This window comes from Oreochromis aureus, linkage group 16 (genome assembly GCF_013358895.1).
Source record: "Oreochromis aureus strain Israel breed Guangdong linkage group 16, ZZ_aureus, whole genome shotgun sequence".
Classification (NCBI taxonomy): Eukaryota; Metazoa; Chordata; class Actinopteri; order Cichliformes; family Cichlidae; genus Oreochromis; species Oreochromis aureus.
Window position 1 is genome coordinate 31,048,254 of NC_052957.1, and position 10,596 is coordinate 31,058,849.

Here is a 10,596-nt window from a genome sequence, read left to right on the forward strand (position 1 = left end):
CGACGTAATCGTGACTAGTCAACTAATCGTGGCAGCCATATAAAACACACAGTGGTAGTTCTTCCATTTAAAGGGGCAGATCATTCAAATCACTAAAGCTGATTATACACTGGATGCTGGCAAGTTTCTAGTAGTTCATTATATGCCATAAACACAACTCAGGCAGGACTCAAATGCAGGACTCGACTTTCAAGCTTTATATCCATTTATTTGCAGTGCGGAATGTCCAGCAACAAGAATTCAAGCAGTAGTGATGCTCCCAGACTCCCCAGACACAGACAGCTCTCTGGCAGTTTCCAGATGTTTCACTCCAGATTCCCAACTCAGGTAATTACCAAGAGACCTGAGCACAAAGAGTGCCGGGTGAGTTTTGTTCAAAGGTTAGTCGTCAATACATACAGTGCAGGAGGCTTCCCTACCTGTGGTAGGAGGAACTATCCAGCAAAGAATAGGAAGTCATCAGTTTCAGGTGCATGACTATCCACAGGTGTGTGGAAACCAGAAGGCCGGAACCTAGATCAGTCCCTACAAGACACAAAACCCAGCACACCCATACACACACAGTTACTGGGATAGGCGAGAGGTGAGGTGTGAGGACAAACCTGCCTATCCCCCAAGTGGTACCCCATGCTGTATTCACAATTTGGTGACAAATTGATACGAAGTGGGGAACCCCATATTTTTCTTGGAATCCGGAGACAGTAGCCCTTGGTCAAATCCATTGCTGTGAAAAAACAAGCAGTACCTAACTTATCCAAGACCTTGTTAACCTAAGGCATGGAATAAGCATCGAATATTGAAACGTCATTCACCTTTGATGAAATCTACACAGAGCCATACACAGCCATCTTTCATGATAAGAACTATGGGGCTATGCCATTTGCTGTTAGACTCTTTAATTACTCCCATTACTCGCATAGCAGGTTAGTCTTTCTGAAGTGCTTTTCTTTTGTGTTCAGGTAACCTGTAGCACTGTGAGGGCACCATCACGCCCAGGCAAGTCTCAGCGTGGTGCTGTATAATGGTGGTGTAAATTGACAGGGGGGAAAACACATTTGCAAACGACTGTTGCAATACATCAATATCTGCTCTTTGGGCTGGTATGAGATCATCACAACAAAGGAGTGAGGCGGGAATGTTTGAATGCGGTACCTCAGGCACCAACTCATCTCTGTCTTTCACCAAGCTCACTAGCTAACCTCTTAAGCCCAAAGGGTCTTTCTGAGGTTCCTGCTCGGAAATGACATGTCCAAAATGAATAGTGTATTTCTCTGCAATTAAAATCTCTCTGTAAAAAGTCTTGGTATCAAAATAAAGCTAACACTTGTGAGATTCTATCAGAGGTGTAAATATTACAGCAGGTGTTACTGTGTCAAAGCTACTGATGCTAGAACATAGAAGATTTTTTTCCTTGCCTAATTTATTTATGGATTTCATTGCATATAACCACTTTGAAAATATGCTTCAGTAGACAATAAACTCCAGAAAACCAGTTACCAACATATAAACATTATCTGTGAAAAGATTGATGCTACTGAAGTGAAACACAGAAATGTCACAGTGGGTTTTATAAACTCATAGTCAGGCGTTTTGCCATTTGGCACATTTTGGCACCATCTGTGAGTTGAAATTTCTTAGGTATTGAACAGCAGAAACGATATGACTTTATTTATATGCCTAAAAATGCATGTTTTTTGAATATTTTTTTAAAAATTACCCACACACTCACGTACATTAGACCTTTTGTCCCTTTGCGTAATCGCCATTTGGAAATATCCCTTTTCCTTTAAACTCTGAGGGCCTGTAACTTTGGCTTCTATTGGCCGATTTGCATGATTGACCCCTCTTTTTAATCATTTGAGCCAATACAATCACGGTAATGTCACAGTGTTTACATCAGTTCCACCAATCAGCAGCTGCAAGGCAGGAAATACATGTGATGCTAAATTTATGACATTCGCCCTTGTCCAATCAAATGTCTGTAACTGGGCAGAAAATGGCGATTTTTGACGGGAAATGGCTCTTAGTCATTGTGAGAGATTGAGTTAGTCAGGAAACAAGCTGTAGTCTCAAATGGATGTTTTTGTTTTGGAAGCAATGGAAAAAAAATCTGATTTCACATTATTGTTTTTTGTGGTCTTCTTTTGTGTAAATTTTGGTCTGAGTGTGACAAAACTTGCAGTTTTGGAATCTGTGAGATTTCAACTTTTAGGAAATGTATTGTTTGATTGGTTAGCCAGAGTTCCGTGCACATGAGGCTCGGCTGTTTGTGTTTACGGACATTTCGCAAAATGACATAACTGTTTTTTGAATTGTTTGTTGTTTTGCTGTGTTTGGTGGTCGTAGAAAAGGTTTATATGAACATTTAGCAGAGTTTCTTACATTTCTGTGGATATCACACATGACGGTACTTGCATAACGACCTTGTGTTACAGCCGATGAAATGGAATCTCCACCCCTATGTCCCTGGTACTGGGGTGCCAAGTAAGTTACTGTTGCCCTGGTAAACTCAAACATTTCCACTCCACAGTCAAATAGTTTTTTTGACCTGTGTTTGTGATCTTTTCACATAAACTTTCACCTGCCTTCCAGCTTCATACAGCCTCCTCCTAAAGCCATTAACATAGTCTGCAAGGTTTACAGGAGGTGGTAGTGTCTTCGAATCATCCTATAAAACTGCTAGAGAACCCCAAACAGTGGGACCAAAAACCAATTCATTTGGGCTAAACCCAGTACTGGCCTGGTTAACTTCTTGAGCTGCTAGCATGAGCCAAGGCAGTCCCTCGTCCCAGTCACGGTCCAGGTTTGTACAATAAGCACACAACAAGAAATTCAGGGTTTGATGAAACCTTTCAAAAGCTACCTGACTTTTTGAATGGTAAGAAGTGGACTGGGCATTTTTCACCTGAAACAGCTTCCATATCTCTCCAAACATTTTTGATGTGAAATTTGTCCCTCGATCACTCTGAACAATCTTTAGGATGTCAAAAAACAGAGATAAACTGAGGCAGTGCTTTAACCAGTGGTAATGTTGCTTATCAGGTAGGCAGCCAGGTAATAAGTACTTAACTACATCACAGTTAATAAATACATACATACATACATACATTTCCTGCTTTTGACATAGGTAATGTGGCCACGCAGTCAATAAGCAAATGCTCAAAAGGCGTGGAAATTTCTGGAACAGGACACAAAGGTGCAGGCTTATCTGCTTGAATAGGCTCTACAGTCAGCTGACAAATGTGGCATGTTCTAATGTATTTGGAAATTCTCTTTTGGCCCCCCAAAAAGGCACAGAACTCTATCATAGTAATGTAACTACTCGTTACATTACGTTTCTCCACAAAATGACCCTAAACGCATTGCCTGATAATTACCAGTTTACAGTATACAGTAAACCTAGGCTGCATTCTCACACGCCAATGCAAATACACAAATCTCTATTCTAATAAGGATAAACATATGATCTTTCTCTTAGTATTTACGGAGGAACACAAAGATAAAAACCAGCACAAAGGGATCCACAGTGGTTCTGCTTGGACCAGGGGCGATTTTAGCCCATTTTTGGGGGTGCTGAATCAAAGCACCCCCAAAGATTTCTTACTTTTCTTGACAATATTTGCTGTTTGTGTGACACACTACTAAAAATATAAAAAGCATACAGTACTTGGTTGAGACGTAACATTTTAACAACAAAAGTATAGATAACCCCCCCTCTTCCAAAATGGTTTGTTCCAGCTCGCCTCTCCCCTACTCTGGCTCTAGCTCCGTTGCTGCCAGAGCGATGGTGGCTGAGGCTACGTCCACACGTACGCGGGTATTTTTGAAAACTGAGATTTTCCGTTTTCGTTTTAAAAAATAATCCCGTCCACACTTAAACGCAGAAATGAAGGAAAACGCTGCTAGGAACATGCCAAAGCAACAGGTGGCCATATATTCCTAACCGTGTAGAAATGTTGGCCAATCAAAAGTGTAGAAGCCTCGGTGGGAAATAGTAAACAAATATGGGTCATAGAAGCAGAACCGAATCGTATGTGTGGAGGGACAGTAACTGTGTGTGTGTATATGTAAGCATTTAAACACTGCAGAGAGTACAATTAATAGTAACAGTATTGTAGAAATTAATTTCACCAAAACAATAACGTGGCGCACAGTGTGACGTCAAAAAAGGCACACCTTTGACGCTGCGTTTTCTCCGTTTTTCTTGTCCACACCTAAATGCAAAAACGGAGTTTTCGAAAATCTCCACCCTGGCAGGCGTTTTTAGAAATCTCCATTTTCAGTGACCGAAAACGCCGTTTACGTGTGGACGAAAGGTGCAAACGCATAGAAAAATCTTGTTTTCAAAAATACCCGGGTACGTGTGGACGTAGCCTGAGACGCAGCAGAGCGGAGGTGTAAGTGCCTGGCTTAAAACGGGACATATTAGCTGCATTTAACCTTCAGTTACTCTTTATATAGTTAGGTAGGAGTTAGCTGAAAAACATTACACCAGATAACCTGCAGTGTTGAAAACGTGTTTTCCGACGATGTTTGCTACCCTGCAATCCGTCCTGCTCTGTAGTAAAATCAGCGACATCTGACTGCAGTAGCGGTTTTTGATACGGGCGACACGGGCGGTTGCCTGGGGCGGCATCGTGGTGGGGGGCGGCATCACGGGCAACGGCAAAAAAAAATTTTTTTGCTCGTACTCATGCTGCCCCGACGTTATCCAGTGCATTTTGTGAATGGCATAGGCACCGATCGGTTTTCTATCGCCCATTTGCTGAGGGAGTGTTCGCCCGGGGTGCCAGGCTAGGACCGCCACTGTCTGACCGTCCTGTTGCTCCCATTGAAATGTATACAGCCTATTTAAAATCTAAAACTTAAAATTGTCTGTAGCCTACTGTTGTTGCCACTGTCCTGTTTGAAATGGAATGAGAGAAGCTGGTTATTTTGTCGTATGTGCCGATATTAAACCCAGGAGCAACATTCAGGTAAAAGTGTAAGAACAAATGATCCGTCAATCAAGAATGATGTTGGATCAGTGTTTCAATATTTATATCTTTTATTAGATGTACATGTGGTTTGGTTATTTGCCTTTTGGTTGAAAGTACACTGAGAGAGGACTTTTTTTATTAGTGATCTTAATAGTATTTGTTTTTTCATATTAATTTAATTTTTTCATCTAATTGAATACAATCTATTTGTGTATGATTGTCAGTCCAAAGAGGGAGAGAGGAAAGAGGGGAACGTGAGGAGAAAGTACAAGGTCAGGAAGAACCAGGTAAGAAAACAGACAGGGAATAGTGACAAGCAAAACAGAAACTGTTAAACTGCTTGAGAGAGTTGATCACCAAAAAGTGATAGACAGATTTGCCAACCTCAAGGTGAGGCAACAGGTTAAAATCCATCCATCCATTCGCTTCCGCTTATCCTTTCCAGGGTCGCGGGGGACGCTGGAGCCTATCCCAGCTGTCATAGGGCGAGAAGCGGGGTACACCCTGGACAGGTCGCCAGTCTGTCGCAGGGCCACCACACAGGGACAGACAACCATTCACGCTCACATTCACACCTAGTGACAATTTGGAGTATCCAATTAACCTATCCCCTCAAACTGCATGTCTTTGGACGGTGGGAGGAAGCCGGAGTACCCGGAGGAAACCCACGCAAACACGGGGAGAACATGCAAAGTGGAGGCTGCAGCCTGACTGTTTATCAGTTTGTTACTTTTTAAGGTTGAGGGAAAAAAAAGTTGGCATTCACTCAGCTTTATTATCACTCTGGGCTCCTGGCTAGCTTAACGTTAGCATGCTGTCTGTGCAGGTGCTTGAAAAGAAACAATTTTGTGTTGCAACATAATGCAGTTGCTTCTGTCCTGGATAATTTGCACTTTACCATTGCATCTGCATCCTTTTGTGCAATAAAAATAAAAGTAATATCCATATCCACGCTGTAGACTGCACTGCTATTTTCTTCCTCTGGCACACGAACTGTAACCAGCTGGTGGTAGAGCAAGTGCAAGTGGATCGGATAGCTCAATCAATAGGTAAGCAGACCAATAATTCCAAGAAATTGAAGCAACTTCAAATCAATTTTATTTCTATGGTGACAAATCACAACAATAGGTACTTTATAAAAAGATAAAGACCATACAATAATAAAAAGAAAACAGAGAAAACGGCAACAATTATATGACCCCCCTATGAACAACAGGGGGAAGGAAAAACTCCCTTTTAACAGGAAGAAACCTCCAGCAGAACCAGGTACAGGGAGGGGCAGCCATCTGCCTCGACTGGTTGGGGGCAGACTGACTCAATGTAACAAGTTCTTTAGAAGTCATTTGGCATCTTGGAAAAAATCTAAGTGATACTTAATTTTATCTTTTAATTGTAAGTTCAGTTTTTCTGTGTTTTAGGGCAATAATCAACACTGACATGCCGTACACAGGTTCTACAATAAACTTTTGAGAACATAGTGGCATGTTGCATGTCTCTTCCCGCATTTAAGTCACAACTCAAAACACATCTGTTCAAACTGACTTATTCGCTTTAGTGCTTATTTTATCTGTTGTCAAGTTCTGTTTTGCATTTTTAACTTATTGTATGTATTTTATGACTATTGCTTCTTTTATTAACTTTGTTCTTTTGTAAGGTGACCTTGGGTTTTTGAAAGGCGCCGTCAAATAAAATGTATTATTATTATTATTATAGTAGCAACAGCAAAAATAAATCATTCACTAAACATGACTCAAGTAGATTATATTTTGTGGTTTTAGATATTACACTAATATGCTAAAACTATAGGTATCTTATTACGCTTTAAAGAGTAAGCTTTTTTTTAGCTAATGTCAGTGGTGTTCTTTCAAGACACACATTGCAACCAGTGATTGCCAGTCAAAAAACAGACATCAATTAAAACTAAAGTGAAAGTGATCCCTTTCCATTCATCTCAGGTTGAGTGCTGCCATGACGCTTCTCACTTGTTTGCATATTTCCTTTACTAACTTTTACTTTAATTTCTGGCATCTTCTGGCCACGAGTGACTATTGTTGGAGGAAGCAGGCTTGCCTTTGATTGCACTGAAATCTGCATGTCACAATTTTATGGCCACGTCTGTGTCCTGTTAACAATGGCTTGACTTTTCAAGCTGAGAGGTCAGCAGTGTTTTTTTTCTGGTTGTTTGTCTATGTGTATTGTGCATAAAACTCAGGTCTTTCACAGGAGAATGATGGGAGATTAGTGTGCTAAACAAGCTACCGCTGGCTCTGTTTTCGCTGCTCTGAGATCAGTTACTGATCAAGTGGACGAGCATCATATCATAATTTTTCTCTTACTGACCAGCATGTTTGAAGTAAAGGAGTTAGAGTGCAGTGTGAAGACGTTTTTGTTAACTCGTTTAGTATGTTACTAAATAAAGCCTTGATGATGGAGAGGAGATGTCAGCTCCTAAACTCTCTGGTTCAATAAAACATGCAAATTGAACCGGTACAGCTTCAGCAAGCACTTTCAGATTAGCATCTCTGGTAAATCAATTGGTTGCTGTTTAAATAGCTCTTTTGCTAATACACCACCTTCATTTGCCTGATTGTTTTTCTTTGTGTATACATATATATATATCTGTAGATTCAGCTGAGTTTTTTTATTAGATAGTAATATATTTAATATTTATAATAAATAAAGATGTAATCTTGTTTTCTGAACCTATTAACAGTTGGGGGGGGATGGATTACTGGAGATTAAACAGAATATAAAGTATTTAAAATGAGCAGGAGGCTTTCAGCGTGTATAAAAGAAATGGAAAAAAGGCAAGCAGTAAAATAAGAAAATGCTCTAATCTGATTCGCTTTGTTCTGTTAAACACTGGAGGAAGTAGGGGTGTGGGGGGTGTCTTTGCTTGCCTTTCTGTAAAAATGTCACCAATGTTATGACATTAATATGTAGTGTGAAGAGCATTTCAGTGGTTCGGCAGAACAAATTCCATTTAGAAGACTAATGTACTAAACACTAAAAAAGGTTTAACCCAAAGCGTCAGTTTCATGGAAATGAACATGGCACACAACCTTACATGGGTCTAACAACATTCTTTGCTTTTTTCTATTTAAATCGCACAGATAAGATTCAAGTAGGATTTTTAGGGACAGATCTACATTATTGTTTATTATCAAAAAGAAAAAGGAAAACTGCTGATGTTCAAATCTGTCAAGAGTTGTCTCATTTTGTTAGAGTTCAGCATACCTCACATCTGACACACCGCCATTGCTTTTACCACTCTCACACTTCTCCCACCACTTCCCCAGGGTTACATATTACGCAGTATAATGTCGGATCCTTATCCTCCTCCCCATGTACTTAACCTTGTATCTTACCTGTGTGTTTTCTGAGAGTCAACAAAGATAACAGCCAGAGAAATCCCTACCTCAGTGGCCACATGCTGCAGGGTTCGGCTGTTCTGTGGATGTACATGGAGGAGGCAGAGGACTCATGGGAGAACATCTCCCTGGAAATGAAACAACATCCACCTTTGTGTGTCAGTTCTGCCGCCTCTCCTCAGCTCCTTTTACACCTACATCGTCCTCCACTTTGTCCGCCCCAGTGCTGTTACTCTCTTCTGCCTCCCCCTAGTTTTCCATCCTCCACCCTCCTCTCTGCTTCACATCAAAGATGAGAAAACTCATAAATACAGTGGATGTTTCTTTTAGATTTGGTGCAAATTTAACAGAGAGTTAGAGGAGGGTTGTAGTTTCAAATCCCCTTTCGATTTTTAGATTACGTAACATTACGTAATTGCATGTGTAACTGCAAGAACATTTGGGGAGGTGCTTGACCTTGTGCTCGCTACAGTATTCTTTGACAAAACTTCACTTTCAGCTCCCTTGACAATTTCACCAATAAAGATGGCATAAAGCCCTCTGGGTTGAAAATAATGACAGCTTTGAAGAAAAGGGGGTTAGGAGAAAACAGAGCACCTGATACTTGAAAATGTAACCCATGATGAAATCCTTTAGGATGTTAAATGAGAAAAAGAAAGAACCGGGATGACAGTTCTCTGATTTTCAGTGTAGGTCTGTTTTTGTGTACTGAAGCTTCCCACAAAAGAATAAAGAATACTCAGACCAGGAATCCCCTGTTGTCATGTCTATTCAACTGCCTTCTACTTCTTCGCTGTATCTCCTTTTCTCCTTATCTTTATTAACCTCTTTTCTGCTACATGCACACATCACTGTTCTTTGCCAACCACACCCAGTATTTTAGACTCGGAGCGAATGTTTGCCACAATCAGAACACAATTGTTGGAGAACTCCCCGTCGTACCTGAATACCAACAGACCAATTTGCCTGAAGAGTTCCACACCGCTTCACTTAATAGCAAATCATAATGAAAATTGTAGGTTTACCAACCAGAAAGAAAGAAAGGGAGGAAAAAAGTAAGGAGCGCTGTTTGGTTTCTAAGCAACAGTTAACGCTGGGTGCAGCGAGAGCTGCAGGGTGGGTTCCCGAGTTCCCATGTTTCTGTCTTCGTCTCCACATTCTCTTCCTGAGGAATTTGACCTGCCTGACCTCACTGAATATGTCTGGATTTACTTCCCCTCTGATACACAATTATAACACACTGCAATCGAAAACCTTTATGCGAGAAAATCTTTCTCCCCGTTTTATCACCTCTTCATGTTACCTTTAGTCACAAAGCCATGTGTACTGCAGATCACATGCAGATTCCTTTTAACATTTTTTGGATTAAAAAAAATGCATCAAGTGTTTCCCAGTGTGTGCTGGCATGATTTGCTACATGTAAAGCTGTGGGACTTGCTGCAGGCAAACTTAAGGAACCCTGTTGCATTTTTGCTTCAGTGTCAACCGATCAATGGGAATGAGTCTGTCACAATGCATACATACAAAGAAGCCATCATTGTGCACAAACAGAAAGAATAATTAAGAAAAGCTCTACTGAGAAAATGCAGAGAACTATAATCACATGACAAAAAGCAGGAGGAGATTCATCAGAACATAATACTAATTTTAAGACAAAGTTGTTGTACTCCTGACAACTGGAAATGCTAATTATCAGTCACAGATTGCACTCAGCGGGACAAGAAAAACCTTCAATATGGTGTTGAAAATTGCTATAAGTATACTCTTGTAATGTGGAATCGTTCAGACTTTAACAACATGCTGTCGAAGGTGATGCTCAGTGACTGATGGAAAGGAAGGCTCACTCAAGAAGCCCCTCATTAGAAACACCTGTACACTTGCCAATTCATGCATAATCAGCATGAGTGTGAAACATAACTAAAGGTCAGGAGCCTTCACTAACGTTCACATCAAACATCACAAGAGAGAAAAGTTTTCTCAGGGACTTCATGCACAGCAGAAAGCCTAGTCTAGCCAGGTCATGTTCAAACTATGTTTTCTTTTTACACCTTACATCCACATTATACTGTTTACGACACCTATAAGACTTGGGGGGGAAACGCTGACATTTACGCTTAAGTTTGACAGCTTTGCTTTTAGGGTAGAAAGTAGACCCCATTGTTTGGTGTTGTGGCCTAATAGCTCTTCCCTGACAATCTGTCATGGCTCTTTAAAATGACCCTTTTCAAAAAGAAAATAAAGACATC

General features: G+C 40.6%; 1 long non-coding RNA gene across 1 annotated transcript; it reads right to left on the reverse strand.

Moving 5' to 3' along the window:
* Positions 1–203: 203 nt before the first annotated feature.
* LOC120433480 lies at positions 204–8,679 on the reverse strand. The gene is made up of 3 exons (XR_005608592.1): positions 8,398–8,679; positions 420–525; positions 204–343 (listed from the first exon to the last, which is right to left on the reverse strand). It is a non-coding gene; the product is annotated as an uncharacterized LOC120433480 (long non-coding RNA).
* Between the last annotated feature and the right edge of the window lie 1,917 nt (positions 8,680–10,596).